This window comes from Anastrepha ludens, chromosome 6 (genome assembly GCF_028408465.1).
Source record: "Anastrepha ludens isolate Willacy chromosome 6, idAnaLude1.1, whole genome shotgun sequence".
NCBI lineage: Eukaryota > Metazoa > Arthropoda > Insecta > Diptera > Tephritidae > Anastrepha > Anastrepha ludens.
The window spans coordinates 88,258,109-88,285,746 of NC_071502.1; the positions used below are offsets into that span (position 1 = coordinate 88,258,109).

General features: G+C 40.9%; 1 protein-coding gene and 1 non-coding gene across 16 annotated transcripts in view; one reads left to right on the plus strand and one right to left on the minus strand.

The window, feature by feature from the left end:
- LOC128867546 (homeobox protein 5-like) overlaps positions 1–27,638 on the minus strand; it is a 276,653-nt gene that overhangs the window by 101,141 nt on the left and 147,874 nt on the right. For 9 of the 15 annotated variants that reach the window (XM_054108877.1, XM_054108867.1, XM_054108861.1 and 6 more), the window contains one exon: positions 26,288–26,685. The exons of 4 other annotated variants lie outside the window; for them this stretch is intronic. The gene's annotated coding sequence lies outside the window, so the exon portion shown is untranslated. Of the gene's footprint in view, positions 1–12,655; positions 12,733–26,283; positions 26,686–27,638 lie in introns of those variants that run through there. 2 more of the 15 variants (XM_054108870.1, XM_054108876.1) reach the window with 2 other exon arrangements.
- Trnan-guu (transfer RNA asparagine (anticodon GUU)) lies at positions 2,107–2,180 on the plus strand. Its single transcript has one exon. It is a non-coding gene; the product is annotated as a tRNA-Asn (tRNA).

Below are 27,638 nucleotides of genomic sequence, written 5' to 3' on the forward strand. Positions count from 1 at the left end.
CGGGTACCACTTAGCGTTGACCGAAGAAAATATTTCCACCATCGGATCGAATGGATACCGATTTTTTCGAAATTCTGATGGGTATTAGCTATCTGTTAGTTGGCTAAATGGCAGTCCAAAGTATTGTTTACAAGGGCGTGGAAGCATTTTGCCAGGAGTAAACACAAAAAAAAGAAAATCAGCAATGGATTTCAAACGTAATTGTGCGATTGCATTATATTTGGCTTGCAAATCACAACCAGCGATTGTTCGTGAGCTCAAGCGTCTTAGAGTAAATAAAGGTAGTATCGCGAAACCTCATGGAGGTGGTCATCAAAATACTGCAACGTCACGTGAAATGGTTCAAAAAGTGAAGAAGCGACTTGAGCGAAATCCTCGACGAAGTGCCAATCAAATGGCGAAAGAACTGAAAATATTTGACCGTAGCATCCGCCGCATACTGAAAAATGATCTCAAAGTCAAGCCTTACAAGAACCAAAAGGTGCATGATCTCACACCAAAGCAGCAAAACAGCAACAAGTCAGACTTGAGAGAGCGAAGGAGTTGCTTCGCTTGGCCGAAAGCGGTCAATTTCCGAACATTGTGTTTTTTGATGAGAAAATTTTTTAAATTGAGCAATTCGTAAACTCCCAAAACGGTAGGGTTTATTTGACTAACTGTTCATTCGAGAATTTGAGTAATCGATTGGCCACCAGGAGGCAGCACCCGCCACAGGTAATGGTTTGGGCCGCTGTAACCGCAGATGGGCGCTCTCCAATCGTTTTTATCGAGCCTGGCGTCAAGGTAAATGCGAAATATTATCGGGAAAGTATTCTGGAGGTTGCCTTGAAGCCGTGGGCAGACAAACATTTTGGTGACATACTTTGGACTCGGCACCAACAGGACTCGGCACCGTCTCACAAAGCTCGAGAGAACCAAGAATGGCTAAAAAGCAACGTTCCGAACTTATGATGGATTATTCTCTTTGGGCCATATTGGAGAGCAAAATCCGAACTAAAAGATTCACCAGTCTCAAGGTGCTGTAGAAAGCCATTGCCCGCGAGTAGGCCAAAATACCCGCAAGTCACATTCGGGCGGCTTGTGATTCGTTTCTGGACTATAGTCAATGTCTCTAGGGAAAAGGTGGTCATTATCGAGCAAAAGTTAATTGATTCTCAATTTTGTATTATTTTCACACATTTTTCACTTTGAATTGAATAAAATTAATTTTCCAAACTAAATTTATGACCTTTTTAATTGGTTACAGTTCAACTGCCGGACCCTGTATTTCAGTGACAACTTGTCTGATTGTGGTATTAGTTTGATCTCCCGTGCAAGGGCCCCCTTAAATCGTCCAAGGCCTTTTAAATAACTTCTTCCGCATCATCCTGTGTATACAAATTTCCGTTGTGAACAATGGAATACTAAAAGCAAAAAAAAAAAAAAAAACAAAAAAAAAAGTGTCCAAAATATTTGTTAAACACCCCTACATATGTAGTCGTATGGTCTGTTATTTATTATTATGCCATTAAACAACAACAACACTGGTACCACTGGATCACCCTTTATACTTAATGAACGTGAATGAGAGCTTAAAAGCGACCGTACTATGGAAAATGAGCCAGCGAAAATAGTTAGGCAGTTTGGTGTGCAATGAAAATTCAGATATCGACTCTATTTAGTCATCCACAGCTGTATGTGTGTAAGCGTATGTGTACCACGTTTGCATTGTTACAAAAACAAAAAACAGAAACAGAAAAACAAAAAATTATCTCTGCAAAAAAGCTTCCAAAAATATATATAAAATTTAAATTAAAAAATGTTAAATCAAATGAAAATTGATGACTTGCCGCTATTTAAAGCACCCTGCTTTTTTATTTTTGTTGCTGTGTTATTTATATTTTACAACAACGTAACTCTATATTTAATTCATCTGTTACACCTTACACATCCATATGTACATACGTACACTAACAACAATAAACAATGTTTGCGCATTTATTTCTCTTATCTCTTGAATTCGTCGTCGCTGCTTGAGAACAATTCTGTTATACTCATTTCCGATTGTTATTGTTTTTGTTATGCACTGTTGTTTATGTTCCGTTCTTGGCGAGTGTTTAGTATATAGCCTCCGTGGCGCAATTGGCTAGCGCGTTCGGCTGTTAACCGAAAGGTTGGTGGTTCGAGCCCACCCGGGGGCGCAATCAAATATTTTGTCAAGCAGTTAAAAAAAATATTTGTAAAATTGGAAAGAACTGTAATCGGTATATTTTTCCTCTTGAACATCAACACTTCTAAATACATTTAACGGATTAACGAATTTAAAGAGCAGTACAGGTCGCCGTTCTTTTTCGGCATTTAAGGGACTCATTTCGGAGAATTCTAATATTGAGATTAGATGAAGATTTCCGATTTAAGATTATTACAAATAATTCCATTAAGGGGATCAATGCATTGTTTCAATTTAAAGAAAGGAGTAAATGCCGGAATTCTCTCAACAATTGGGCGAAGCACTTCATATCAAACTAATCAATAAAGTACCCATGGTGACAGAGATACTAAGGGTAATTGAAAAGTGGATGAGTTGGCAAGATAAAGCGGCCGCCTAAATCTTTTTGCTTGGACCCCGATAAGGATGCCTCTAGAATCGATCAAGATTTCGTTACTACAGCTACAATAACACAGCAAACTAAGGTTGTTATCAGAGTGTACGCTTGAAGCAGTGCGATAATATGGGGCAGCCTTGAATTCCATTCTTTTAGAGAAGTGCCAAAAGTGATAAGAAAGTTTACCTCGCAGGTGTGAAGTGGTTCTTAAAACTAATGAATACTCAACAAAATACTAATCAGGTAAGCAATGGAATAAATGAATTTAACCAATTTGAAGTTGATGTATATACAAGGTGAAGTCCAAAATAAACAAGACTGAGCTAAAATAGAAACAACAGGAGCTTTGTTCTGATAACTTCGAGTTTATTTATTCAAAATAGTTCCCCCTGGCCTGGATACCCTGTTTTGCGCGATCTAAAAGCTTTTCGAAAGAATGTTTTAGGTCACTGACCGGAATGTCCTTCAGGATGTCGGTACAAGCCTTTTGGAGGCCTCTACGAACGCAAAACGTTTTCCTTTCATGGCCAAATGCAATTTTCCGAATAGGTAGAAGTCACAGGGAGCCATATCAGGTGAATGCGGAGATTGATTGATTGTTAAAATGCGATTTCTACTCAAGAAACAGTCACAAGAGTCGATCGATGAGATGGTGCATTATCATGCAATAAGCGCCAGCTTCCTTCCTCCTTCGCGGTATTCAGCGTGAATTCGACGAATGGCAAGATAGAAAATTGCATTGACGGTTTGGCCCGTTGGCACGAACTCTCTGTGGACAATTCTCTTAGAATTGTAAAAACAAATTTGCATCGACTTGATTTTTGATTTGTCCAAACGCGATTTTTGCGTTGGTGGCTCGTCTGAGGCCTTCGCACTTTGACGGTCAGTTTCAGGCTCATGTTGGAAACACCACGTTTCATCACCAGTTACAATGTTGTAAAGGAAGTTTTTGGCTTTTCTCGCCTCTTTAATGAGGTCTTTCGAATGTTGAATTCTGAGCAGTTTTTGGTCCTCAGTTAACTTGTGCGGAATGAAACGTGCACAGACCTTTCGTAAGCCCAAATGATCCGTTAAAATGCGATAAATCGATGTTTTGGAGATATTCAACTCCGATTCCATGAATTAAAATGATGATTTCAATTCATTTAATGATAAATTTACGAACAATTTCGATGGAGTTTTCGGTGATTACTCATTTTCATTTATGTCCTCACAACCGTCTCTCAAATGTGTAAAGTACTCATGAACTCTGGCACGAGATAGACAATCAACGCCATACACTTTTTTCATACACTTTTAAAACAAAATTTGATATTAGCTCTTTGTTCGAAACTCATTTTTGTACCGATGATACAATAAACTGACACTTTAGACGCAACAACTTCGCTTCCACTGAACCGAATGTCACCAAGCTTTCACTGGAAGTAAGCTAGGGATGTAACTTCCAACCCACTAACTCATTAAAAAGATGCCGCCATCAAAAACGTTTTTATGACGCCAGTCAGTTTATTTTGAACTTCACCTTGTAGAACAGGAAAACTTAAAGTTCTTGTTGCAAATTTTATTAGCCCCACTTCTTTGGTTATGTGTTATTAAACTTAATTGAGGTGGAGTAAAAGTGATGGCATACGCTGATGATGTGGTGCGAATGGCAACAGGACTGTGCCCTAATACGTTAAGTGGGATCAATCAAAAGGCGCTAGGTGAGGTAACTCTTGGGCAACAGGCTGTGTCCTAAGTTTAAATGCACGTAAACGAGAACTTATGGTAGGTACCCAATTTTACCCTATCACTTATTAATGCACAAACTCTCTCACTTTCTCCCAGTGCAAAGTACTTAGGTGCAATCTTGGACTTCAAACTTAGCTGGAAACTGAACATTGAAGAACGGGCAAGGAAAGCAGGAGAAGATGGCGCCTTCAACCCAAGTATACATTATGATTGTATGAGGCGATTATCGTATGGATCGATAGTTTAGTGGAAAGCTCTAGGCAGAGATTACAACGTCAAATTACTTGGCAGAATACAATGATCATCCTGTGCAATAACAGTCGGTGCAATCAGACCATGCCCTAGGGAGGCTCTTAACGCACTGACACACGTTATTCCGGTAGGTCTTCATATCAAGAAGACGGCAACCATGAGTGCAATTAGGTTGAATGAAGCGGGTCGCTGGAAAGAAAAAAACGTATGGCCATACCAGTCTATTACTGCGACAAGCCCAGTACTCCTCGGAGACGACTGATTGCATCGTCTCGACGGTAACATTCCATTGAATTTTCGGCACTCTATGTCCATCGCAGGAGGAATGGAATAAGGGATTCTCACTAAACAACTTCGAGACTACAGTCTATACAGATGGCTCTAAAATAGATTGAGAGGATGGAGCAGGTATTCTCATAGACTTAAAATCGAAGCATGTGTGCGTCTCCCTACTACCAGCAGTGTCTTCAAGCTGCAATCCTGAATCGGTATTCACACCACTGCGTGCAATTAGGAACAAATTTCTTCAAAATACCTCCGAGTCGCGGATTGTTGATGGAAAGACCAGACGACTTGCAAAATTAGCAGAACGTTATGGCCCATCTACAACCTCAAACAAACGTCATTATTGATGACCACGAAACAGTGGGACGCTTGTAGACTCACGGCAGTCATAACTGGGTTTTGGTCTGTCGGGGAACAAACGGCCAAAATGGGCATCCCTCAAAACAGGCACTGTCACATTTCTTCCATTTCCTCTGTGAATGTCCTGCCTCATGGAGGGAGAGAATGTCAATCCTGGGCAAACCACTGTTCGAGAGTCCCGAACATCTGTCTGACTTAGATATCAACAACCTAATAAGGTTCCTAAACCGCACAGACTAAATATAGTCATGTTGTAAATAACTGTTAAACAAGTTGGTAACGAGGATGTGGCAACAAGATGGCGCGGAAGCGCTAGTTGAATTCTGAATGAATCACCACTTCAACCAATTAACCAACCAAGACGAAAAGTAGGGCGCCCCAAAATATTTCCTTACTGTACCGCAGAAGTGGCAATGAATGAGGCGTGAAGATTCACTCTCAATTGTAGCAAAACAATTTCTTTCACTTAAATAAGATTTTAACCATACATTCTGTCAAAAAAGTACCGGGGTTTGTGCAATAAAACGCAAAGTAAATGTTTAATCATCAAAATTTATTTTGTCGCCTTCAAAATAGGCTCCACTCGAATTTACCAACGATTAGTCCAGTCATCAAAACACCTTTTAAACGCGTTTGTCGAGATGTTCTTCAGCGAATTCTCCTTTATGGCCTCTATCGACTCAAAGCGGCGTCCGCGGAGTGGCAATCTAAGTTTTGGGAAAAGGGAAAAGTCATAGTGGGCTACGGTGGTTGTTCGATGTCGATATTTGTCGAGTTTTTGGTCAAAAAAGTGTTCACAATATGAGCCTTGTGAAACGGCGCGCTATCATGGTGTAAGATCCATGAGTTTTCTTTCCCCTAATTTGGCCGTTTCCTACGCACCCTCTCTCTTAAACTTCGCATAACTTCCAAGTAATATTTTTTATTTACCATAGAACTATTTGGAACGAATTCCGAGTGCACAACACCATGATCATCAAAGAAACCGAGTAGCATGACTTTCACTTTTGACCGCCTTTCACGTGGTTTTTTGGGTTTTGGCTCATGTGGATTACGCTATCCAGCCCCCTGTGGACTGGTTTGCATGCCAAACTCATACACCCACGTCCCATCACCTGTTATGATGCGCTGATTAAACCCAACCAAATTGGGCCCAAATTCACTTTCTCAAGCATGCCTTCAGCCACCTTTTTCTGATGAATTTTTTGAAAGAAATTCAACTCTCTTGGAACGAGTCGAGCAGCCACGCGTCTCATGCCCAATTGATGGTGTAAAATGTTGCGAATTGATTTGTGAGACACGCTAAGATTACCCGCTACCTCCCTCGAACCTAAATGATGATTTTCCAGCACTATTTCCTTGACTTTGTCAACGTTTTCATCCGTTAAAGACGTTGATGGGTGGTCAGATCGGGGCAAATCTTCCTCGACTTCTCGGCGTTCTGCAAAGCCTTATACCATTTGTGTTTTTGATACAACACACTCGCCATAGGCTTTCTGAAATCCCGTTCAAAACAAAAAAATTTAAGACAAATTCTTTGTTCGATATTTTTATCCATAGTGATAATCGAAGAGCACACCTGCGGTTGACTGATATACAAAATTAAATGCCAAAAACAAGCTAATTGACAGATTTCGACAGACACTATAGAGGACAGTTCTGCCAACATTCAGACAAAAAAAATTTAGTCATATATGTAACGCGCACTTTTTAAATGAACAATTCCCGATATTTGGTTTATAAAGGGTGATTTTTTAGCTATTATCTTTTTAAACAGTTGGTTTAAACAGCTGACGCACGATTCGTGTTTTGTTTCACTGTCAAACATCCTCAGTTTGGTCTATAATTTAACCATGAATCGTCTTACAAACGAACAATGCTTGCAGATCATTGAATTTTATTGTAAAAATGCGTCTTCTGTTAAGAAAGTTTAAAGTCGAAAAATTGTGTTCAGCGACGAAGCTAATTTTGGGATCAATGGGTACGTAAATAAGCATAATTGTCGATTTCGAAGTGAAGATCATCCAGAAGAATTGCAAGAGCTATGTACCAATGTATCCAGAAAAGATCACAGTTTGGTGCGATTTAAGGGCTGGAGGTATCATTGGGCCGTACTTCTTCAAAGATGCTGCGAATCGTAACGTAACTGTGAATGGTGAGCGCTACCGTGAAATGATATCCAACTTTTTTTTGCCCAAAATGCAAGAGCTTGACTTGCATGACATGTGGTTTCAGCAATACGGCGCCATATGCCACACAGCAGGCGGAACAATGGACTTGTTGAGAGGCGAGTTCGGTGAACATTTCATTTTACGTTCGGGACCTGTCAATTGGCCACCCAGATCGTGCGATATAACGCCTTTAGATTATTTTTTGTGGTGCTATGTTAAAGCTCATGTCTACTCAGACAAGCCTGCTTCAATTAACGCATTGGAGGACAACATTAAAGCATTTATATGTGAGATACCGGCCGAAACATTGGAAAGAGTATGCCAAAATTGGACTAAGCGGGTGGACCATTTGAAGCGCGGTCAACATTTGCATGAAATAATCTTCAAGCATTAAATTATATGGACTGTACTATCGATTTAAATAAAAAAGTCATGCATTTTTCTGAATTTTACGTGTGTATTTTTGAAAAACTTTCTTATAGCTCTTAAAAAATCACCCTTTATTAGTACTAAGTCCTGAATATTGACTAAGAAATTTTGTTTTTTTTTTGCCTAAAAATTAAATAGATAAATAAATAAAAAATAAAATTTCGGTCACTTAAATGGAAGTAAGACTCGTGTATTTTTTTTCTTTTTGTGCAATATTGTAACGAAAAATTTTCCTTCACCATCTCGTTCGGTTCATGACCCAATTCAGTGGTTTAGATAATCGCCCATTCCAGCGAGTTTCCCCAATACAGCCAAAGCGTTTCACTTGTTCACTTGTACTAAATATTCTCACTAAACTAACAAACTTTTTCAATTTCCTACTACTCGTCTAATGTTAATCGCCACTTACTTTTATTGCATTCCCCCGAGTTGTTGTACGACCACTCAGATATGTATCTCGTGTCATTGTGCAATTTTCGTGCTCAGGGCATTTTTCTTATCTCTTTTTTTTTTTGTCTTGAACAAAATTATCCACTCTCTTTTCGTGCGTGTAATTTTTGATTTTTTTTCTCGTTCGCGGTTGCTTATTTTTGGTGTTAGACAATTGAAATGTTAAATAAAAATTACAAAAAAAAACAACAAAAAATACGAAAACCAGGAATAGAGTAGACAAAAACACAGAAACTGAAATTGAAATTGCAAACGGAAGTGGGGTACGAAAATACACACAAAACCAACAGCAAAATACGCGCCACAAACAACAAAAGCAATGCACTTGCAGTAGACGTAGCAGCAACAACAAATGCATAAAATTAACCGCCACCGGCAAGTGCTAAGCATACAATGAAATTGAAAAAAAAAAAACAAATTGTAACTTTTGTAAGCGCCCAGCTTTGGTGCGGCTAGCGTGTGAATACGCCTGGGTAGTTGGCTGCCGCAGACTGGCATCTCTATTAGCCGCCCTTGCCACCGCTTTTGCCGCCTAACTGCAGCGTCGCTTTCGTTTGTAATCTTTTTTTTTTGGTGTTTTGGGCGTATACAAGTGCAGAGCCGCATATATACATGTAGCGCATACATATAGTACCTACACACACATATACATGTGTCCAATTTTTATTCAATTTGTTTTTTGTTGCATTGCAGCATTTCATTTCATTTCATCTCTTTTTTTTTTGCATTTAATTTCATTTTCAATTTCATCCATTTTGTAGTCGCTGTGCTCGCGTTTGGTTGTCGTGTCGTCACGTCTCGTCGCATTTTTCGCATCGTTTCGCATGCAACATTCTATTCTAACCGTCGCATTTTAACCAGCGCCGCCGCCGCCACCACTTGCCAGCATCGTGAATGCGCCAACACCAGCACATCACCCATCTCCAATCGCCATTAGCGCGCAAGTGTTTTTTGTTTTCAATGCGGCGGCCTTTGGCGGTAAGGTCGGTTTAGCCTGGTCTGGTCTCGTCTGTTCGAGCGCGTCTTCGTTTTATTGAGTTTGCGTGCTTGCGTTGGCTTCTGCGTTGTTGTTGTTGTTTTTTTTTTTGTTTTAATATGTATTTAGTTACTTTCTGAAATATTCGCGTTTTTGTACTTAGTTTGTTATAATTTATGCACATATTTTGCATTCAATGGAAAGAGAACCGAAACAAAAGAAAAGAGTTTTCGTCCGACCGAATGATTATACGAAGTCGAGAGTTGCTCAAGGCGTTAAAGTTCTGCATTATGAATGAGCTGCAAGCAACAAAAGGTATATAAAATTAAGTGGAACAAAATACAAAACGATATTTTCAAATTGTTACTCCTTGCCTTCTGTAAATCGGTTGACATTATGGGGCCAGTCGGCAATGCTTCTTTCATCAGCTCTATTGAGGAAGGTGTGCTCAGGAAGGAAATAGATAGACTAATCATAACGTGGGTTCTCAATATACTGGGTTTGATTGAAAAGTAATGAGCCTTATTTTTTTTAAGCAGTTTTATTAAACCTTTTGACTTATAGGTACAACTAATATTCTTCAAAATAGGACCTTTGAGCGTCAATACACCGCTGGTAGCGGTCCTTCCACTGCACTATGGGGATTTTTTTAATTTTTTTGGCATAAATCACAAATTTAAAGATTATGACTTAAATTTTTGCAGGTGAATCACGTAGATTAAAGTAGAATTTCGGTTTTTGTTAATTTTTTCATTCGATTACGCCTACACCTCCGCCCTGAATATGATCTTTAAAATAATGTGACAATTTATAGTAAATTTGTGTTTCCATATATTTCATTTATTTCGCGAATTTGTGCATTCTTAAACAAAAAGTATTTATTTAAAATTAATTAAATTATTTCTTTGTTTTTATATTAAATTTGTCTGGGTGGATAACTCCCTTCCAAAATAGCTTAGGTACATTTTTAAACTGCATATATGTGTTCTAAGAAGAAAGAAAAATATTACGTAACTTACAAACAGCATATTGAGACTACTTACTACCAATATGAACTTAGTTTTCTTCTATTTTAATATATTCTTCGTCAGAAGTAATCACATCAAGTTCAACATCTTCGTCATATTCTTCATCTTCGTTCTGATCTACATGATCTTCTTCATCTTCTTCCTGATAATCTTTGTCATTATTTGTTAAAATATTTAAAGATGGCGATTGAAGCAGCGCGAAAACTTCTTTTGGTATGTCTTTCTTTTTATTTTTGTTTTGTCGTTCTTTTAAAAAGATAGTGGACAAAAATGGGTCCGAAGTATCTAAGGCTCTGTTAAAAATATCTGTCACATTATCCAGCCGACTGCATTTTCTTGCATGCCCCCTTCTATCGCTCTTATAAAACTTATTTCGGGATTCGGATGCATGTTCCCCAAGACAGCCAACAGGAACCAAGGAGTTTTTTATTATTTGATGACCATGTACTAGTACCTTGTGAACAGTAGGAGACATAGGATACCAAGGATAATTATAATGGTACAGTTCAAAAACCTTTCCACAAAAGGTTTCAAACTTGCTTGAGTTAATTTCATGCTCACAGGAAAAGCTCACTAAAATTATATAGAAGTTTTTCAGTAATTGTTCTTCAACATTTAAAATTGAGGCTAATAAGGCTGCGTCAGAAAATGCCCTCCTTGCTGTGTTGCCATCATTGGAGTTTCCGCTGCCGTTTTGAATAGGCTTGTCTACATTGAGGCCCATTTCCTTTAAAAGTGTCCTTTGTATTAATTGTTTTCGAGCTATTGAGGTTTATCGCAATCTTTAACGTGCCACTTTTTCATCTCCACTCTATATGAAAATTTCAACACAAACTCGAAAAAGCGGATCCAAGCATGCAAAGGGCTGATTACATATTGAAGGGCATGTGTTTTGGCCTTGAAAACTTCTGAATTAATATCTTTAATATTAAGTAATTGTGTTGGCTTTGCTCCGCAGATGGGGCAAGACTGGCATGAGTTGCATCCCGACAATATATTTAAAACTTTCCCATCAATTAGGGTCATCTGTCCTAAATATTTCACAAATATCTTTTTACCATTATACCCATACATATATGATTTCAGATTTCAAATCTCAGTATCCAAGTACTCTTTTTCTGTTAGAATGAGAGCATGACTTTCCTTGATGAATTCAATCTTCAATGGCCGACAAAACCGAACCGAATGGGGTGCTTTATTGACCCAAATAATTTGGTCGGCCTCATTAATCAGTTTTAAAGGAATAATTGTTGTTACGAACAATGAATAATCAGACACATTACCATGGTCTTGAAAACGCTGCTTGTACATACTGTGCCCGGTCGAACCATCATATCCATAACTGAAAATTAACTTGCAATGTGTCACGTTTGGAAGTATACCTAGGACCTCATGTTGCATTTCAAGGATGCGGGTAGTTGTATGGTCCAAAAGTTGTTGTAAAGGAACTTGTGCCTTATCTTCAAAATATTGAATGCCGTCTGGTCTTAGCTTTAATTTGGAACTAGACAAATCCTTATAGGGCGGATATATATCATAACCATGTATTTTTGCATTATGTTTTATATTATTATATTGCTCTTTTGTAAATCCGTTTTCTAACAAAAATGCTAAAGCACTGTCAGCTGGCATTTGTTGGGGCTCAGACGAAAAAAGTTTCCTTTTCATTTTACAAATATCTCTGCTTTTTGCCGCAGCTTTTAAAACAGCAACCATATCTTTCTCTTCTGATTTTTTAGCTGAAACTGTAACAGCATGTAAAAGCAAGGGCAACGAGTTTTCGTGTTCTTGCGAAAGTTCTTTTGCAAACTTCCGTTTTAGTCGGGAGCTAGCATTCTCGTAGTCCACTTTTGGACGGCCAACTTTATTTTCGGATACACGATTAATTTCGGTGTTGATTACTAGGCTTTTATCAAGCCATTCTGAATGTTTTTTTCTAAATCTTGACATAACTCGATGACAATGGGGCCAGTTTTTTTCAAAATATTTGACAAAAGCTCGAACTTTTTTATTAATTTGGGCTACCTTAGATTCATTCAGACTTTCACCAATTTTTTTTAATATATGCTGCTTAACTGTGACCTCTGCCCGATTATTTTTGATATAAATATCTAGCAGCTCTACATTTCCGAACGTATATCCCGCGATTTTATCAAAAAGGGGCAAATTTGTGCAAACAAAGTTAGTTACATATTATTGTGGACGTTTTAGTAAGTAACTCTACATTTAAAACTCTGTGCACTTCTGTGCGCCTTGGAAGTTCTCTTATACGAAACGCACCTATACTTGTTAAGACTAATTGAAATAATACATATGAATAAAACACGATATACAAAATCTAAACCACACATAATTGAAAAAATGTTACTAAACTATAATCTTATATACCTGGACTATCACCTTCCATCATTTAAATTTGGATTCTTTGTTTTATTTGGATAACTCGAGCAATCAAACTTTTTGCAATGTATTCCACCAAACTGTGCACAAAGCGAACACGATAATCAGCTGACTTTGAAGGCGTACCGTTCAATCAGTGTGACCCTAAAAAATTTTAACGACTAATTTCTCAAATAATTAGGGTATGGTAAAAACAAAAATAAAGCTTATTTTAAAATACAGGATACTTTTTTTCTTAATATATGCCAAAAACCCCATAGTGCACTGTAGGAAACATTTTTTAAACTCATCCGCCGGAATCGCGTTCAATTCGGCTGTCACAGTTTTTTGGATCGCCTCGATGGAGCCGAAACGCCTCCCCTTCAGCTTTCTTTTCAGGCGCGGGAACAAGTAGAAGTCCGGAGGGGACAGGTCTGGGCTGTAGGGAGGGTGGGGAAGCACCGGAACCCCCATCTTGGCCAATGCAGAGGCGCAGAGGAAGGCGGTGTGCGCCGGCGCATTGTCGTGATGAAGGGTCCAATTGTTGACGAGGTCGGGCCCAGCTCGGGCGACGCGGTTTTCCAGCCGAAGGAGCACTTCTTTGTAAAATGCCGCATTTACAGTGCTTCTTGGAGGTACAAACTCTTTGTGGACGACGCCTTGAGAGTCCAGAGCTTCCAGAGCGCTATTCGTCTTCGACGTCCGCCCGGCCTTCCTTGAACGACTTGTGCCACCGTTTTATCTGGGCACTGGACAGACACTTTTAAAACTGAACTGTTTTAGACAAACCGACGACAGACACAGACGCTTGAGCCAAACACTCACAACAGTACCGAACTGAAGACAAGACAATAGTTTGTGAGTATCGGACTATTGCATTTTCTCAGATGTTTAACTCCCCCCACAACCGCTTTCGAAGCCAGTGGGAGAAGTGAATACTATCGATGGCGTAAAATCTCCATACGCCCACAGGAGCGGCACCTGGACCCAGGAACCTGTTGTGTCAATAGACATACACGCGGCTCCACCTTGAAGAAATGCTAACGCGGTTCCAGGGTGGGAATCAGCCGAGGAGGAGGAATGTTATAGTGTTAGTGGGAGCGTGCCCCACATACCATTGGTGTGACGGCACCTTTGATGATGTTTCAGACATTTTAAATTAACACCTCCTCCCTTCACTCGAAGAAGGAAATTAAGTCTAGGGACCCTTAAACTAGGGGACGCCGACTTAACTCTATCTGGGGTCATGAAATATCTGGGAGTAATGCCTGATAAAACCTGCACCTGGAAAAATCTCTTATCGTGCATCACAAATAAAACCTTGAGAGCAATATACGTATGCCAGAGGTACAAGATGGGGTCTGCGGGCAAAGATGATGGCATGGTCTTGGAAGACAATAATAGTGCCAACGATCACCTATGCCACTCTGGTATGGTGGCCAAAACTAAGACTCAGATAACACTTAACAAGGTATACAGAATAGCCTGTCTGACCGTTACGTGAGCAATGCGAACACACCCCACAGCGGCTTAGGAATGGTCACTGGACTCATTCCACTATATCTTGGAGCCAAAGAGATGGCAATCAGTGCAGCTCTAAGGCTTCCTCATCTATTCCATCTCAAAGAAGGCAATCTTACAAGACATGTAAGGATGCTGGGTTCAATCCTGAAATCTCCGTGCCTGACAGTCTAGGACAAGATGGAGAGGAAACTGGAATTCTCCAAGAGCTTCAAAGTGGTCATTAGTGACCGCTCAGCGTAGAGAAACAATGAAATATTACTAAAACAGGGCGCACAGCTGTGGTTTACTGATGGGCCCAAAATGGAAGACGGTAGTGCCGGGGCTGGAATTGTCAAAAAAGCAATTGCAATCGGAAAAACCACTTCCATTTTCTAGGCGGAGGTCCACGCCTTAGAGCTGCGTGCCAGAGAATGTCTACGGAGAAGCACGCGCCGTGCCAATATTAACTTTTCTCTCTGACAGTCAATCAGCTCTACAATCGCTGGATAGCTTCTCATTCCAATCGAGGTTGATCTGAGAATGTTTTAAAATCCTCAACACCCTAGCATTAAGAAATTCTGTTACCTTGAAACGGGTTCCGGGACATGAAAGGCTTGAAGGGAATGAAATTGCAAACACTCCCTTCATAGGTCCTGAACCTTTCTGCGTGGTAAATAACAGCTTCAAAGTGTCTTTCTACGTGAGCAGGAACAACGCGACCTAATGGATTACTGGAGAGCCCAATGGGGCATGCGGCAAGCGAAAAGACTCACACATCCAGAATGGAGAAAGGCAGAAGCAATCCTTAATCTAAGCAAAAAGGGCATACAACTTTACACTGAACTATTAACAGGACACTGTAAACTTAATTATCACATGAAAAAAAGATAAAGAAGACAAAAGAATTTTACCAGGAATGGAAGAGATCAGCATAAAATCAGGGAAATTAAGTATCTTGGCCTTGTTCTGGATGCGCTGGCTATGACGCAGCCTTGTCCAAAACAATAAAGTCTGTCATGACCTGCAAACGTATAGCAGGAAAATCCTGGAGCTGTAGCCCAAGGTGGTGTACTTTCTCCTGTGCTGTGGATTCCGGCAATGAATTAATTGTTGAGGAATCTAAAGGAAAGAAGGATACACGTAGTGGCCTACGCAGATGATGTTGCAATATTAATAAGAGGTAAATTCCCAGATATCCTCTGCAATATAATGCAAAATGCTTTGAACGATGTAAGCCGAGTGGTTTTGCGGTAAATCCCAACAAAACAGAACTAATCATGTTCACCAGAAAACACAGGATACCTGTTCTAGGGGGGTTTAGGGAATCACACTGTCAATTGGGGAAGAGGCGAGCTACCTAGGACTAGTATTATTTAGATAGGAAGCTCGAACAAACGAACAAACGATTAACGATAGAGTAAAAAAAGCAGCCACAGCATTCTATATATACAAAAGAATTGTGGGGGCAAAATGGGGCCTAACCCCAAAAATAGTATACTGGCTACATACAACAATGGTACGGCCTATCATGACATACAGTGGCTTAGTCTGTTGGCCAACACTTGAGAAAAAAACAAGAGTAAAACGCCTAGAAAGTCTTCAAAGGGGTGCTAGTCTCTGCATAAGCGGGGCACTAAAGACTACGCCCACGGCAGAGATGAATGTCATGCTGCACTTATTACCGATTGAGGCCTACAGCAAACAGCTGGCGGCGAAATCGGCGCTCAGGTTAAGAGAATCTTCTAAGTAAGCCACTAACAGAGGGGGTCACGCAAGATTAGGTACTAGACGAATACCCCTTCCTACATCAAACGACAGACTTTTGTAGCTCAGTAGAGTTGCATTTAAATACACCCTTTACCACAACCTTCCAAACGAGAGAAGATTGGGACAATAGGGTAATGGACAATAGAATCAGCATCTGTACTGATAGTTCCAAGCTAAATGATCAAGTAAGCGGAAGCATTCATTCTGAAGGAATGAATGCCAACATCTCATTTCGGTTACCGGATCACTGTAGTGTATTTCAAGCTGAAATTCTGGCTATCAGGGAAGGCCTGCTAGCCCTAAATAAAAGTGTCCTCACCACAAGAGATATAAACATATATTCAGATAGCAATCGGCCCTGAAAGCTTTAAAATCGCTCAATATTAACTCGAAGACAGTAAAAGAATGTATCGACGTTTTGACAGAACTATCACAGTGTTTTGTAATAAACCTGCTCTGGGTGCCGGGTCATAGAGACATAGAAGGCAACTGCAAAGCAGATGAACTAGCGAGATTGGGTACCACATTACCGATCCAACCAGACAAAGCGAACATACCTATACCTTTAGCAACTTGCAAGACGCTTACAGACAAACACACTATCAGAGCTGCCAACAGGTTATGGACTCAGCCCCTGACCGGTGCAACAAGTAGAACGACGTGGCCGGAGTGGAACATGGGCCACACAAACCGACTGTTGAAACTAAACAGGAAGAACATGAGAAATCTTCTCGGGGTCCTAACAGGGCATTGTCTGATTGGCAGGCATGCCAGTAGACTGGGAGTACCCTATAACGACTATTGCAGAAACCGTAACGACATTGAGGAGACTATAGAACACTTTCTATGCAGGTGCATAGCTCTGGATAGAAGAAGGTTCAATATTTTAGGAAAAAGTTCCCTGAATAACTTGGCAGAAGTAGCCAATATAAAAATAACAAGTCTTGTTGGATGTATTAAAGCCACAGGTTGGTTCAATGAGGACAATGTAGATTGATGAGAGGGGACAGCCCTGGTGGTATCACAATGGGCCTACAGCAGGCCTAGGTGTGTCAACCGACAACCACTATACCTACCTACCTAGCCCAATAATCCAGAGATGGCTGTATATCATAATAATAACACCAATGGTGACATATGAAGCAGTCGCTTGGGCATCTCGAGCGTCATTCTCTCGACGGTGAGTGCAGCGTTAACTAAGCTTCAGCGCTTAGCATGCGTGTGCATCACGCGGGCGATGCGGAGCTGCCCTCCAGCTGCGATGAAGGTGATGCTTGAGCTGACACCGCTTCATGTAGTTATTCAGCAATTAGCCAAGCGTACCCTGCTTAATATTACGAAGGAAGGCTTTAGGAGAGGAAAAGTGATGTCCTCTAAAAACATGGAAGTGCTGAAGCTGAAGCTCCCAGTTGCCCAGCTACCCAGAGGTGATAACACTAAAGTAATCAAATTCGAAAAGAAGTTCAACAGTGAACTTAACAATAAGTTACACTGGAGTAGACCTGCATTTGAAAGAAAACGCGAGGAATGTACCTCGAAGACCCCAGAAGGCATAGGCGCTGGAATTTACGCCCCCAGAACCAAGCGCCCCGTGCCGATGGGCAGTTTTCCAAGCAACTTCCGTGCGGAGATGTTTGCCATTTGTCTATGTGCGGAGCTAAACTTAGACAGACGTTTCTGGAATAAGTGAATTGCCATTCCGAGTGACACTCAGGCGGCACTCAGGTCCTATCGTCTTGTGAAATCAAATATGCACTGGTCGTTGAGTGTATCGAGAAACTTAATCTACTAGAAACTCACAATTGCATCAGGCTAATTTGGGTCCCAAAACAGAGATATAACTGGAAGCTGGCGCATTGGCAAGAGAGGCTGCAGCCTCGCCTTTAATAGGATCCGAGCTCTTCCTTGCTCTGGAACAACACACCATCAAGGAGAAGCGTAGGAGTGAGAGCTAGGGCTAAGAGAGGTTTGCTACCACCAAATTCTGGGGCTACGACAGGCGAATTCGCTACTGGAAGGGTACAACCAAAAAAGAAGTTTTTTAAAACTAATAAAAATAATAAACTGAGAATGCTCACGGGAATTTTCACAGGCCACTGCAGACTGCGAAGTCATCTGCACATGATCGGGATTTGGTCTACGGACACTTGCCGTTTCTGCGACCAATCTCAGGAAACTTCAATACACCTTCTCCTGGACCGCAGCGCTATAGCTCGGAGAAGATCGAGACATATTGGCCAACTGCAGCCAGAAAAAAGGCGCATGCGCTCAATCCAGCCCAGATCCATTCTGAATTTAATAAGGGAACTGGGTCTGTATGAGGTACTGTGTTAAGTAAAGGGCTCAAGGGACCATGAGGTCGAAGGGCAAATCTCATAAGGAATCTAATCTTATCCAATGTAGTGCTTTTAATATTAGCTTGGGAGCGCATTTAACTTAGACAGCATTGAACGGAAATGAGCTGTCAATCGTCAAAATGAATTTCACTACGAACTGTGCAGCTAAATTAAAAATAAATCTTTTTGAAAGTCCTTTCTTTTCTATTATTAGCGCACCGACTTATGTAGACTGAGTTGAACAAAGCACGGCAGTGAAACCAAGTCGTTCTTAAGTTGATCATTACTATGCAGAGGAGGGATCGAAATTGAAATGAAATTGAAAAGGTCAAGCCAAGTAGCACCAGGAGATTTGGTGGCTCCTAAAACACTCAGGCTGAAAAGCCCATTGTATTTAAAGCTCTAGAAAGGGGGTGGATAGTCAAGGAGGGAAGGAGAAAAGTATCAGAGAAAGAGACAGGAAAGAATAGAGACAGAGATAGAGATAATTAGTCCTGTGGGAATTTTCCAGATTCTTTGGCAAATCTGTAAATATCCTCCAGTTTTAGAGAACGAATATTACTCATTCCCATGACATCGGAACCCAATACTCGTAGTCGCGCTCTAGCAAAGGCAGGACACTCACAGAGAAAGTGCTCAGTGCTATCCGCCTCCTCCAAGCATGACAGGCACACCGGGTCCTCAATGATTCCAATGGTGGTCATATGCTGACCCCATGGGTTGTGTCCTGTAATGATGCCGACCATCAACCGAATGTCTTTCTTTCTAAGTTTTAGTAGAAAGTTTGACAGTTTTTTATTCGGATTTGTCACAAAACACTTTGCAGTTCTGCAGCGTTCTAGACCCGACCATTGCTCTTTATGCAGATTGCCTACATAATCGCTGATCCAGTTCAGGATTCCTGCGGAACTGATTCCGATTATTGGCTCTGGTCCCTGTGGGGACACCGTTGATCCACGGTTGGCCAATTCGTCGGCGATTTCGTTTCCTTGAACACCGGAGTGTCCCGAAACCCATATAAGTACAAGCCTGTTTCATCTTGCGACAGAATTGAGCTTCTTCTTACATTAGGAAGAATCAAATTTATATCCAAATTTATATTCTTTTCAGAATTTCTTGATCTACAAACCGGTACAAAAATTAGCAGATTCTCATTAGAAAAGTGCTGACTAATATTTAAAATGCATCATCCCTTCGCGCCAAGCCTCAAAAAGATCCATCTCGAATAGAAAGCCTAGTACCCAATCAAAACCCGCTTTTGAGTCACAAAGTAATGTCTGCGATCAACAGATTTCTGCTGGCACTTTCGCAATTATTTGCATACAACAGAAGAGTTCATACATGCGCGCACATGAATAGCCGCCACCAACAGCAACCTAGGAATATGTAATATAAATAAAATAGTAAAATAATAACAACAATACGTTTGTGCATTTGTTCAATAACAAAAACAACGGGAAGATCATTAAACTTTTATCAGTAGCGGTATTTATGCGACGACCGGTGCTGACAATTGCCAGCAAAAATTGCAAAAGCTTCAACGATAGATGGTGAGTAAGAACGGCTGCTGAGGATGAGGGTGAATGCAAGAGCAATACGAAACTACAACAATTTACGTAGCCACAGCTGAAAGCAGAAAAGAGAGAAAAAAAGCGTAAAGACAGTTTGGAATAGCGACACGGAAGCGCTGAAACTAAATCACGTGCATACAGTTAACATAACTCCGACATTCACCTACCTACCCCGCCAATGCAAAAGCACAACCACACATTCACGCACAAATGTATGTTTTGGCCCACTGACTGAGTGAGTGGTGGTGGTGGTGGTCGGTCATATGGCAGAAGAATTTTTGATTGAATTCTCGCAGCCATACTGGCTGCTTGGTCTCGACTCGTCTCGTCTCGTCGGTTTGTCGGTTCATCGATGGTCAGTCGGGCGCAGACGACGCCGAAAAGCGTCGATTTTTATTTATTTATTATAATTGTTGTTGTTTTTTTTTTCATTTTTGGATGATGATGGTTGGTTGGTTAATAGGTGCCGAAATAAACGCGCCAGCAAAAGGGAGACAAAAGTGGAACGAAAAAAGCAACAAAATGACAGCACAAAAATAACGTTTTGTGTGTCACTACGTCAAACCGCAAAAAGCGCCCAAAAAAAGAGAGCTGTGAAAAAATTAATGTGCTGTAGAATGTAATAAATAAAAAAAAAAAACGATTGAAAGAAAATATACTCATATGAGCGTAAAAAGCGCCAAAGGCAAAAAAGAAAAAACAAATAAGGAAGTGTGTGTATGGAAGAGAAGACAAAAACTACTATAAACCTGCTCGCGACACTAAATTTGGAAGCTGTTTTGTAAAACTTTGGCTTTTATGCAGTTCAAGTGAGTTTATTTGGTTTAGTGAAACTAAATAAATATTGGCTTACAAATGTGCTAACAATTTCAATGCACTTTTATAACGTATTTTCAGCAAAAGTTTGTTTTCCATGCCTTTAAGCGCATTGAATGCGTAAGAAATATTGAAAAATTCCATACAAATATTAAAAAGGTGCAATGACAAATTAGGCAAGCAATTAGGAAACTTACTTAAAATATACCATAAACGATGTGCCACACCCCCTTTGCAGTAGATTGTCAATTTACAGCTGCATGAGATACGAGTGCATATGCATGTAGTTATGTGTACATATGTATGTATGTATGTATGTATGTGTGCATGTATATTACATCAATTACTGTAACTTAGCGTGCGCTCACTGCATTGCCGAACGCATTCGAATTGCAGCTGAGAGCGCTCGCCATGTGCTCACTCTCTTGCTTAGGCTGATACTTACTCGTACATGCACATACATGTATGTATATGTGTGTATGTCTGTACACATACCTTCACCTATGCCGGAATGTAATGGATACATAATACGTAATTGCGTGGGTGATTCTTTGCTTATTTATGGATGTTGGCTGCCAAACCATTGCGACTCCAAATCGGAAGAAATAATAATAATAAAAAAGCAACATTTTATAAATAACACGAGAAGAACAAGCAGGGCATGAAGACGGAAGCTGAAATTTACTGCTACAAACAATGTCAAATAACTTCCAGCCAAGAAAAGTGTTATAAAAGAGAATATAGAAAATTATATGAAGGCAATTCGAGCCCACAAATTTCAAACAAAAATATTTTCCTTAAATATTTCCTAAAGTGTATAGTGTAGTTTTCACTGCTTTAAACAGTAGCTTTAATGGAAAATTCTTAGACCACACATGCTTCAAAGGAAAGAAGATGATGGCAAGCAAGCAGTGCCAGAAAACCCACGCAAAGTTAAAGTGAGATTAGCTGCAAAAAGGTCTCACAAGAATTAGAAAAGCAGTGAGTTTTAGCCAGCGACTGAGCTTAGCAGCGGGCATCAATGTTATTTACATGCATATGTACATAGATATGTCCCATGGTAGTCAGCAGCAAACGGAGCTGCAGTGACTCTCATCAAAGTGGAACAAAAAACGTTCACAAAATATTCGTTGGTGTTTTTAAGTATCGAACCTGAATGGACTAAGTCATTATATATGATTTTTGTAGTGTATGTGTCTTTGAAATCACTAAGGACCAAAAAATTATAAGAAAATCAAATCAGCTGCTTTACTGCTACTTCCTTTTCAAGGCATTTTTGATTGAAAGTAGGCTCTTGCTTTGATAGATTGATTGATTATCATATCCGAGAGCACATCGAATCCAAATTATCTTCAGCCCAACACGCTTACCTAAAAGGGAAATCCACGGAATCAGCCTTACACAAGGTCGTAGGGACTGTGGAAAAATCTCTGGAAGACAAACAATTCACTTTGGCGGCCTTCATAGATATAGAAGGTGCTTTTAATAACATCAGGGCGGAATCAATTATCACTGCGTTAGATAGACTAGAGGTAGAAAGACCTATCTATCTCTGCATCTCGTCCCTGCTTGGCTGCAGGGAAATTAATGCGCTCACAAGAGGGGCTAAAGTCACTAGATTAGTTCACAGGGGGACGCTGCAGGGTGGTATCCTTTTGCCTCTACTTTGGCTAGTTTTGATAATGCTAAATAAGGGTGGCGTTAAGGTAGTAGCATACGCCGATGACTTGGTTTGATGGTATCGGGACCGTTTCCCTCAGTCATTGCTGAGATTTTGGAAAGGTTACTGGCTGTACTCAGTCGCTGGGCTGCCACTTGCGGCCTCCAACTCAACTCTGACAAAACGGAGCTGGGGCTATTTACCAGAAAATATATACCTCCACGCCGTTCGACTTCCTAAACGTTCTCCCGCTCTTATCGGAAGTTAGGTATCTTGGAGTGATACTTGACTCACAACTCCATTGGAAGCTACACATTGAATTACCCGATTTTCAATGTGTAGGCCAGTATAGCCTCCTACTCCTGCAAATCTATGTTCGGTAAAAAATGGTGACTCAAGCCACAGGTAGTGCTGTGGATGTACAGCGCAGTGGGTCTGCCAATTTTAACGTATGGATGCCTGGTTTGGTGGGAAGCTCTTCGGAAGAGCTATAATACCACTAAACTGAGGAGGGTGCAAAGGACTGAATGCATTGGCATCACCGGAGCATGTAAAACTTGTCCCAGTCAGCCAATTTATCTATATCCTTTAAACTGCCAAACACTGCTAGTGTTTTTCAAGCAGAAGTCTTTGCGATCCTGCAGGCATGCAAAATGCTTAGGGAACGTGGGAGCGAAGGAGATATTAACATTTCCTCGGATAGTCAAGACGCGATCAACGCTCTGACGACGCCATGGTGCAGAACGAAACTAGAAAACTCCTGTAGGAGGTGATTAAACCACTTGGGTGTGCAGGGAACATTTCTCTGATCTGGGAACATAAAGGGAAATGAAATTGCTGATAAGCTTGGCAGGAAGGGGACTGAATTGGCCTCAGAGACCTCCTACCCGGGCATCGGCATCCTCCTGACAGTTGTTAAAGGGGAACTGCACGAATTATTTCTCAGAAAAGCGCAGAAAAGATGGAGCTCCATTTCTTCATGTGCTATTTCGAAAATCCTTTGGCCACAATACGGTATACGAAGGACTCAGAAACTTCTTTGGACTCTTCGCCATTCAATTTCCAAACTCGTAGCTGTCTTTACCGGTCCCTGAACGTTCGGCACACACGTGGAAAAGCTAGGGTTACCATTTAATCCATATTGCGGAAGCTGTGGGGACCTCTCGGAGAAGGAGACTGTTGAGCACTTTCTCTGTAAATGTCCGGGTTTGGCAGCTAGACGATTAAGGTGACTGGGCACTCCTTTCTTCGACAGCCTGGGGCAGTGCGCAAACCTAAATTCAATCAATCTCCTCCGTTATATTAACAGCTCTGGCTGACTGTAGATATCTGCCTGTTGGAGGTCTCATAATGGTATCAAAACGGCGCTTTAGTGCTACCGGCACTTCAACCATTTCACCTAACTTCCTACCTGTCTGAGTCTAAAAACTAGCAAAAAGTGGCATAAAGTGCTTATAGTCTGTATTCTAAGGATCAAATTAGCCCAAAGGCCATTTGAATGTCTGGGTTAATGAAGAGTAATGCGTATTTCGTAGAACCTAAAGTGTTAAAAATGTTAAGAAATGTTATGTAAAACTTGTACATAATTTCACAAATCGTGGACGTACGGTGTCCAGTGAGGATACCTACCAAATTAAATAGCTGTGGCTTTGTTAGCCTTAAAAGTTTTCTCGAACGCCCCCGACCTGCACGTTTGCGCACTAGCGCAGCGCTCGCTGAGTGGACGCGAGGCCCACCTTCACAGTATCAGACCACAGGTTGAAGGGAACTCCAATCCGCTCATATTGCGATGAAGTCGTTTGAAGGGTTCCCTGTCTGGCTAACTCATCGGCCCAGCAGTTTCCCTCTATGCCGCTGTGACCGACAACCCTGATATCGAAGTATTCGGATGCAATGGAGAGAAAAGCCAGACATTCCCCGACTAATCTCGAATGCACAAACAACGAGCCCATGGCCCTAATGCTGTCGGAGTAGATATTTACATCCTTTTCTGTAATTACAGAAGCCAGCAGCCAATCCACAGCTTCCTTAATTGCGGCTTCTTCTGCTTGAAAACACTACAGTGGTCCGAAAGCCTAAATTTGAGCTTGATGCGGAGTTCCTTGCAGAATACTCACCCACCAACTCTTCCGTCCAACTTCGAGCCATCCGTAAACATATTTGCAGTGCCCTGTTTCCAAATGCAACGAAAAAGCAAAGAAAGTCGCCTTCAAATTGCTAATCAGGATCTCGCCCGCCATCGAGCAACCCGCAGTCATAAAGAGCACTTTTTGTATCGAATTGTCACGGCAGATCAGAAATGAAAGAAAGGACTGGGATCAAGCCGGATCTTCATCCAAAGAAGGTCATATGAAAGAATGCCACGGTCACCAATGAGCTCTACATTGCCTAGCTATACCGCGTGAATGAGGCTAAAGACCTGATCGACATGGTCAAGCCATACTCCTTTACAACAACGACAGGCCCCATGTTGCACAAGTCGTCAAAGCCGCACTCCATGAGCTCGAACGGGAGGTCCTTCAGTATCCGCTGTATTCTTCGGACCTTGGACCGACCGATTAACATCTTTTCCGCTCACTGTCAAACCTTATGAGGGGCGTTTCCTTGGTCCAGATTAACTTATTGATATAATTATTGTTTTTTGTTTAAATAAAAGTCTTCGGTAAAAACGCTACGAACTTATTCCCAACTCAATAAATTGGCTGTAGACTTTTGTTTAATAAATTTTTTAAGTGAAATAAATAGAAATTGTTAGGTTGCCCTCCTTATACAAAAGTGAATTTTCATATCTTTCTCTTAATTGGCGCGATAACCGCTTACGCAATTTTGGCCGAGTTTAACAAAGCGCGCCAGTCGTTTCTTTCTCGTACTAACCGGCGCCAATTGGACACACCAAGTGAAGCCAAGTCCTTCTCCACCTGATCTTTCCAACGCAGAGGAGGCCTTCCTCTTCCTCTGCTACCACCAGCTGGTACCGCATCGAATTCTTTCAAAGCCGGAGCGTTTGTATCCATTCGGACGACATGATCCAGTCAACGTAGCCGTTGGATCTTTATTCGCTGGGCTATGCCTATGGCGTCGTAAAGCTCACACAGGTCATCTTTCCATCGCCTGCGATATTCGCCGTTTCCAACGTGCAAAGATCCGAAAATCTTACGCAGAATCTTTCTCTCAAACACTCTAAGCGTTGCGTCATCGGATGTTGTCATCGTCCAAGCTTCTGCGCCATACGTTAGGACGGGCGTGATGAGAGCCTTGTAGAGTGTTAGATTTGTTCGTCGTCGAGAGGACTTTATTGCTCAGTTGCCTACTTAGTCCAAAGTAGCACTTGTTGGCAAGAGAAATTCTACGTTGGATTTCAAGACTGGCATTGTTATCGGTGTTAATGCTGGTTCCTAAATAAACGAAGTCTTTTACAACCTCGAAATTATAACTGTCAACAGTGACGTGGGTGCCGATACGCGAGTGCGCCGACTGTTTGTTTGAAGACAGGAGGTACTTCGTTTTGTCCCCGTTCACCACCAGACCCATTCGCTTTGCCTCTTTATCCAGTTTGGAGAAGGCAAAACTAACAGCGCGGTTGTTAAGACCGATGATGTCAATATCATCGGCATACGCCACCAATTGTACACTCTTATACAAAATTGTGCCTGCGTGATTAAGTTCGGCGGCTCGTACGATGCTCTCCAACATCAGGTTAAAGAAGTCACACGACAGCGAGTCACCCTGTCTGAAACCTCGTTAGGTATCAAACGGCTGGGAGAGGTCCTTCCCAATTCTGACGGCGCTGCGGGTGTGCCGTATTAGTTTTACGGGGATACCAAATTCAGACATCGCCGGATACATACAAATATTGAACTATGAATGGTTTAGAAAACTTTTCATGATACTAATTTAATTTCTAAGTCTACTTTTTATTTGAAAATATGTCTTTTTTTTGCAATAAAATATCCGTACTAGATAATAGGACACAAATTTACACACCCACCTTCCCGTTTATTGTAACCGACATTTGCTTCTGCTCGTAAATCCTGCGGCATCAAAGATTAATTCGAAGAAATCGAGGAATTTTTTTAGCAAATTAACACTCAATGCGTAGAAAGTTGCACTTTCTTCTTTTACTTGTTTTATTTAATAAAATTTTTTGTTGCTATTTTAGAATTTGATTTCTGAACACAAACTCATACCTTTTTACACTAGACACAGATCGCATGCATTTTTGTTTTTATTTACAGAAGCAAATGGAATAATTCATGCTTTTTTATTGGATGTTTAATTCACATACATTTGTATATATTTTTACTTTTTTTCACTTTGCACAAATTTAGCTTCGTTGCGTTTATTTTGTCAGTTAATTTTTTTGTTTTCTTTTTAAAAACGGATTGCCTATACAGTCGAATAAGGGATAGAAACATACTAATGATAGCACTTATAAAAGCAAAACAGAAGTGATAGCAACAACAACAAACACACGACTCATTGCTGAGAACACCAGGACGAGACGAGGAATGTGCAGAAGAACATTTCAGTGATCTGCACATGAAAACGATAGTACCAGAAAATTCATGTACACTTTACGACGGCCGAAGCAACTGCATAATAATTGCACACACGTATTTGTACGCGTGTACTCGTATACAGAAAAACAACACCACACAAAACGATTGCGTGCATACAAATGTCAAGTATGAGAAAGAGACATGCAGAGATGAATGCAAGTGCTTGTGAGGGAGTGCATGTAAGTATGTGTGTATGTGGCTGATGAGAATGATGTTGAGCATGAAGACGCGTACGCGTACGCAACCGGCAGGGGTAGTGACGATGACGGTGGCGACAGTGACTTCGGTAACTCTTGCGACTACTAAAACGCTATTATGCGTTTTGTTATTGCTTTTGTCTCGAGTAGTGAATGTTGTTGTTGCTAAAACGTCTGTGCGTTGTGTGGAGGAGCTGCATTTTATTGATGTTGTTGTTGTTGGTGGTATTGTGATGCGCGTGCGAGACAATACTGGTGGTGGTGGTGGGCACAGCGACGGCGGTGTAGCGGGAGGCTAAGGCGTAAGTGCAGGCGATTACATATAAAACATAAGTCGACTTGTTGTTACTTTCTTAATGATTGTTGCTTTTTTTTTTTTTTTTTTGCGCTAAAAACAGCAAAAACGCGCCGTGAATTCACAATCACTAAACACACAAAATTCAACACGCGTACGCCAGCAGCAGCAGAAGAGAAAAAGAAGAAAAATAAAATTGCTGTGTTGAGCGGTCAACGGCGACGTTGCTTAACTTTTTTGGCCGTTTTGCACTTTTTTTCATTTTGTTTTTTATACACAAACATACCC